The 7,500-nt window shown below is 32.1% G+C and overlaps 1 protein-coding gene across 3 annotated transcripts in view; it reads left to right on the forward strand.

The window, feature by feature from the left end:
• The first annotated feature begins 1,836 nt into the window (after window positions 1-1,836).
• Window positions 1,837-7,500, forward strand: part of HOXC4 (homeobox C4) — an 80,322-nt gene continuing 74,658 nt past the window's right edge. For 2 of the 3 annotated variants that reach the window (XR_012880852.1, XR_012880854.1), the window contains exon 1: window positions 1,837-2,279. The gene's annotated coding sequence lies outside the window, so the exon portion shown is untranslated. Of the gene's footprint in view, window positions 2,280-2,709; window positions 2,763-7,500 lie in introns of those variants that run through there. The other variant, XR_012880853.1, reaches the window with a different exon arrangement.

Consider the following 7,500-nt stretch of genomic DNA (forward strand, 5'->3'; position numbering starts at 1 on the left):
CATAAAAGCTGGTTTTGATTCAGGACGCTTCCTCTTGTTGTAACTTTTAACTACCTGTTATAAAATTTATTGGTGGTTTGTAAAACAAGAATAAAAGACAGTATTGCCTTCATCCGGTTCTAACACTGCTGCTTTCCCATTGTCGTCTTTGAGATTAGGGGGACAAGGAATCAACAACTTCCATTTCTCAGGAAGGAAAAAGAAAATAAAAAATAAACAAACGCACTGGAAATTTACAAATTCACCCCTTTCCTGATCGAAAACTACAGATTGGGAAAAAAACAAGTAATAATAAATATTTAGATAGAAAATATTGCTCACTAATTATCAACATAGAAATACCACGTATGTTCTGTAATTTTAAACATAAGACCCTGACCCTACGAAATTAAACGAAATGGTGAAATCTGACAATATTTGAACCCTTTTTTTTTATATATATAAAGAAGAATTGTATCTTTTTTTTTATAATAGGGAAGGGAAATATTTACGGTTGACACAAATTCTTTCCATTATATGAAAATAATGAGGCTTCACATAAAAGTCATATATATATAGATGGGTGCAATAATAGGTATAGGCAAAATATTGGCTGCGATGCTTTTGCGTGTTTGGTGTCTAGGCTTTCAGAACATATAAAGTGCCTTTGACTATGATACAGATATGTTTCCTTTTTTTCAACTTTAGTACAGTGTAGCCAAAGACACATAAGACAATTGACATCTAGCAATAGTTGAAGGCATGATTATTGCGTTTTTACATCAATGTATCTATATATCTGAATATATGTGGTGTGTATACACACGCGCACACTATGTAGCTAGATAGATAGATAGATAGATAGATAGATAGATAGATAGATAGATAGATAGATAGATAGATAGATAGATAGATAGATAGATAGATAGATCGATAGTAAAGTATAAAGTAGATAGCTACAGTAATACAAAAATATAGAACATGGATCATATATGGATAACATTAAATATATAAATAAATAAAAATAGATACATGAATAAATAGATAGATAGATCAATTAAATAGTCAAAATAAAAAAAAAACACATTAAAAACAATTATTTATCGCACCTTATTGCACTTTTAAAGGAGGGTGTGTATTCTATATGCAATCCAGGTCTTGCTGTGTGTATTAATAATGTTAATAGATAATTTAGTATGGATAGATAGATAGATAGATAGATAGATAGATAGATAGATAGATAGATAGATAGATAGATAGATAGATAGATAGATAGATAGATAGATTATTTTACTGTGTGGATACTAATGCGAAACTTCTGTACTTAAATATAGTAATACCTTGCTTGTCTGCTTTGTGCACACATGTAATAATGTATTTATCCACGTAGCGATCCAATGGATAAATTCAGTTCCTGCTCAGAACTCTGGGCTTTTGGCACCAGCATTCCTTCCCAGGCCCTACCAGAAACCTTGTGATCTCCTCTGTAATAATTAAATAAAATCACCTTCCATTTCTTATCCTCTGCTTATATTCTCAGCAGTATAAAATACACAGGATTAATTTGCATGGACCTTAATAAATATAAGGGTAAAGTAAAAAAAAGAAAAAGCTATATAAAATAATAGATAAATATGGCGTCAAGGAAAGACATTTGCACACGCCACAAAAATGCAGCACATTCTTGGTTGTTTGCAGAAAATTTACAGCTGGGCCATAAAAGTTTACGACTGAATCACAAGTTGGATTGGCCACAGGAAGTCATGTGGACTCTCCATGAACGTGAACTTTTTATTGTGGTTTCTTATACGCAGTGCTTCTCCTTATAACAGTCCTCCCAGTGCCAGGGACAGGGGATCAGCCTATCTCTATTTATTTTATATACATTATAGATTCTATAGACATCTAGATCTTCCTTTTCTTCTCAGCCCAGGGACTGTTGCTGGCTTGGAGGCATTTTGGAAATAATGAATTTACTGCACCTCTTGGTCGCCTCCCCCTTTTCCACCCCTAGGGGCAAAAGCCACTACATTTCCTCTGGAGCAGCACAGAATAAGGAAGCGCTGGGTTGTATATAGCTTTTTATTATTAGTAGTAGATAGATTATTTTTCCTGTGCTCAGGATCTCTCTCTTTTGTCCCCACCTTATTTTTTTTTTTTTTTATTATTTATTTTTTTTCTTTCCCTTCCTTGTAATGTTTTCTTGAAGCTCCACACAGGCAGCATCACTGGATCAGACACAGGGAGAGAGAGAGAGAGGGAGAGAGAAGGGGAGAGGGAGACAGAGAGAGACAACATGGGTAAGTGTTCTCTTATTGGCTACATTTTCTAACTAATGATCCATAGCAATGGGTGGTAAAGAAATGGATATATGATGAGCTGTGGCAATAGTGTGATATGATCAGGATTGGGGGGTAATTAGTGGGACTGTGAATATGTATATATATATATATATAAGCGGTCTATATATATATATATATATATATATATATATATATATATATATATATATATATATATATATATATATATATATATATATATATATTTATATGTATGCACACAGAGTTTGTGGTGATGTAATTTCCCATAGACACTGCCGCTGCGGCTGTTGTTGTTGTGACTGAGGCGATCTCTTCTTGCTGTCTCATATGTGACTGTACTATGAGAGGTCTCTGGGCCTGGGAGAAGTGGGTGTGATGTAACAGCAACAAACCAAAGAGAGAGAGAGAGAGGGAGAACCGCTAAGGGACTGAGGTCGGAAGCATGGAAAAAAAACACATGTAAGATGATGTTAAATGAGAAATGCTAACTTTTTCCCCCCTGAAAGATCTGGAGTGTATGGGGAGATCTGGGCATGCGCATTGTGCTCAGGTGCCAATTTGTTCTGGAATAGATGCCAAGTTCAGACTGGTTTCTTTGGTAGTTACATGTTTGCTATTAGGTTTAGATTTTGTTTGGATCATAAAAGAATGTTGAAATGTTTGCTCTTTGTCTTACTCTACAAGGGTTCTGGTTTAGCGGACAGAAATAAAGGTTAATGTTGCTGAGTCTAATGTATATATGGACACATTTGGCAACAGTATTTTAGAAAAATGTATCAATATATTTGTATGCATAACTATGACCATTGTTGGTGTGTTATATATATATAAACGAAACATTTTCAGTTTTTTTAAATTATTATTATTGTTATTATTATTAATATTATTATATTATTATTCATCATCTGAGATAACAGTAAATAAAATAGACAGATAGTTGTACATGTATATGAATACATTTTCTTTCTGGCCTAAGTGTAAAAATGCATCTTTGTGTATGTAAAAGGAGCATTTCTGACTGGTATTTCCAGAAAATGAAAGCCCTCCTCATAGCTCGACAGAACAGTGCTAGCTATTGTCCTGCTTTATACTGGCAGGATGGGATGTAGTGTATATACTGTATATTAATACTGAGGCTGAGATGTGAAGTATATAGCTATATGCTTCATCATATATTCCTATTCCCCTGCTTCATCTATTATTATAATTGCAGGTCTAGTTTCCAGCTCCTCAGGCTGTAGTAATGTGAGGCCTGCTCGTTTTGAAATCCCCCAAACATTATTTCAATGTATCGATTTCCCTTTGAGCTCAGCCAGGGCCCATCCCTCATAAGCCTTCAGCAGACAGAAACATTTTATATCAGGAGTGTAATTGTGATTTATATATTGTTCTCAGTTTTAGAAATAAAACTCCATTGAAATAAATGACCTGCTTTACCACACAGCCAACAAGAAGAGTAAATGAGAGTAATAAAGCAGGGCCCAAATATTGACTTCTCTCTATAGCTGTGCACGAACAGAAGACGAAAACACAGAGACTCCTTCCATCACAATGTCTGCATTCACTCACTGGTTGAGCAGATTTGAGTGTTAAAAAAAAAAAGCCAAAAAGTAATGTCCATGAAATGAAAAAAAAAAAAATTAAAATAAAAAGATACAATTCAGACACATAGGATGATGTAACAATATTTAGTGTATGTTAGAAAATGACACGAAATATCTAGAGACAATACAATATAATATTTTAAAGATGAAATTATATCGAATCCAATCTAAAATAATAATAATATTACTAATAATTATTATTATTAATAATAATAATATAGGAATAATATACTAGAATAAATTTTAATAATTTACATAACTGCATCTAAGTGTATTACATTTTAGCAATTAAAGAAATTGCATATCGTTTTTAATTATATATACATATATATATACACACACACACACACACACACACACACACACACACACACACACACATATATATATATATATATATACATATATATATATAATATATATATATAAAAAAATATATATATATATATATATATATATATATATATATATATACACACACAAAGATTATGTTATGTTGGCGCCTGCTATGTTATTTATCTTTAATGAAGCTTGGTATTAAACTGTGTCGGGACAGATCTATAGATCTAGATATCTCAAATCTATCCGTGTAACTATTAATATCTATCTATATATCGATCTGTCTATCTATCTGTCTATCTATCTATGTCTATCTATCTGTCTATCTATCTGTCTGTCTATCTGTCTGTCTGTCTATCTATTTACTTCAGAGTTGTCTGTATCTATGTCTCGCCAGTGCTACAGATGAGGTTGAATATATCCTTTCCTGTAGAAAGTGTCTGTGATCAGTTTCCATGTGGAATGATATAACATTGGTGCGCCATGTAATAAGCAGTAGGGAATATTTAAACTGTCCTCACACTGCTGGCGTTTTTATAGTTTGAGCATCTATTCCAGCAGGCGTCGTGGAAATGTTCTTACAGATAGAAAACACAATTTGGTGTTAAATATTCTTGGTGTCTATGAATATTTTATGCCCTCTCGATATATTTGTTCATTTTGCTCTTTGAGGCGGCAGTAAAACGCTCAACTACAAAAATAACAGGGTATTTATTGAAGTGAGTGGTAAGTTAATAAGAGAGTGAGAGCATTGCTGCGCCTGTTCACTCCCTGTATTTATTGGAGAGATTCTCGAGATTATTTCCGTGCTTAAATCCGTTTATTAAATTTACAGTTGTAGTTTAAATTGTGTAAATACAGTAATAACAATAAAAAAAGAACACAATGAAAAATAATGAGTTTAATGGCATGTGTGTTGTGCACAATGTGAATTGGAGGTATGTTACATTTATTAGCCCATGATCATGATATTAACATTTAATTTGGGTGTCAGACTGCTTCTGGCCATTGGATATCGTGACATATATATATATATATATATATATATATTTATTTATTTATTTATATTTACATGTAGAAAGCTGCACTGCAAGTCTGTGACATCGAAGTAGTTGTGTCTATTATGTGGTTTGTGGTTTATTCCTATGGGCTTGTTGTTTGTTTGTTTATATACTGCCCCCAAGTGACCAAATGCTGCTAAACCAGCACCGACCCTGCACTGATCAACACCATTGCTCTCTGCTAGAACTAGGGAACATTGTGCTGCTTATTACAATTACATTTTCTGTATGTTTTCAGAATTACATGGGTTATGACTGAACTTTAATAGAAGATAAGATTAGTGCATTGTAGAATGTATTGTATGAAGGTTGTGATATTGTATCCAGCCATGAAAGTGCAGCACTGTACCCATTGAAAGAAGGGTTAACATTAATAGAATAATTAGAAAATCCTCAGATCTACATAGCAAGTAAATAATTCCAAGACACATACAGTTATATATATAAATCACATTTTTTATTTTAATTTTATTTATTTTAGCAGTGAATAAAGGCGTCACACCGCACGCAGGATCTTCCTGTAATCTGATACCAGTCAGCCTCAGACATATTAAAAGCACAATAAAAAGCCCCATAATGTTTTGTATTGTGCTGTTTGCTATAAAATGAAGTCACTGTGTGCATCAAATGAGGAATTCTTATGACAAGTGCATTGGTCACACATTAGGCAAAATCGTTGCTTATATTATGCACGTAAAAACAATATAGATTTCACTGTAAAGTCAATGTGCCACGTGTTTGTTTGTTAGTTTGTTTATTTACTCAACACTTTAAATGTATCTACCAATATCTATCTATCTATCTATCTATCTATCTATCTATCTATCTATCTATCTATCTATCTATCTATCTATCTATCTATCTATCTATCTGTCTGTCTGTCTGTCTGTCTGTCTGTCTGTCTCTCTCTCTCTCTCTCTCTCTATCTATCTATCTATCTATCTATCTATCTATCTATCCATCCATCCATCCATCCATCCATCCATCCATCTATCTATCTATCTATCTATCTATCTATCTATCTATCTATCTATCTATCTATCTATCTATCTATCTATCTATCTATCTATCTATCGCATAATGAGTTTGTCAGATATAGTAAAGCTGGGTTTGTAATTTTGCACAATCAATGTTTTTCCATAGTACATGTAAATTTACGACATTATATAAGAAAGTTCTCACGATACAAAAATGCTTCCAAAAACAGTTGAATGGGTACGTATCTGAAATTAAACTAATGCTGATGTATTGTCTTGCGCCATTTACATAAAAAGTTATTGGTTGTATTTCGCGCAGATTGAAATTCGATTTTATTCAATGGTTTAACACTTTCAACAGATCTTCAATCTTCATTTACCTGTGTAAAACAAATAATAATAATAATAATAATAATAATAATAATAATAATAATAATAATATATCGTACATGTATGTAGATATATATATATATATATATATATATATATGCACATAAACATAATGTAAATAAATCAACAAATAAGCATAAAACAAAACATGTCTTTATCATTTTGCTGTGCATAATATAACTTCCAGGTTTAACAAAGAAGTTTCGTGCATGCCGATAACACGACTTCATGTGTCATGTATTCTACATTGATGCGTCTTCTTGTACAATGAACATATTATGTAGTATGTCTGTATATAAACATTAGAAAGAATATATATATGTATAAACAAATAAATTTTATATATACATATATGTATATATATATATATATATATATATATATATATATATATATATATATATATATATATATATATATATATATATATATATATATATATATATCAATATCACTTGTATAGCTTATAGAGTTGCTCCATGGTATATTGGAATTTTTGTTCCAGCTTGTTTATTGAAGCATTTGTAAACTTTATGGGAAACACATGGCAGATTCCTATGTTGTCTGTTGGATCCAGTGAAGCCTGTATTCCTAGGCTGCTTTGTGGGGCAAAAAAAAAACCAACAGGAAACTTACTCATCGTTACAATTGTCAACATGGTGTTATAAAATTACACTGCACATTTACTAAAATGAACCTGATTTATAATTTACCCCCTTTCTCTAGCCTTTAATTAGACATTAATCTATCACGTTTTCCTGAGACTATTTTTCACTATTGGAGTGCAGACACTTAAGAAAATTACATTAGAAAGCAACCGGCTGAT

Source organism: Rhinoderma darwinii, chromosome 2 (assembly GCF_050947455.1).
Source record: "Rhinoderma darwinii isolate aRhiDar2 chromosome 2, aRhiDar2.hap1, whole genome shotgun sequence".
Taxonomy (NCBI): Eukaryota; Metazoa; Chordata; class Amphibia; order Anura; family Rhinodermatidae; genus Rhinoderma; species Rhinoderma darwinii.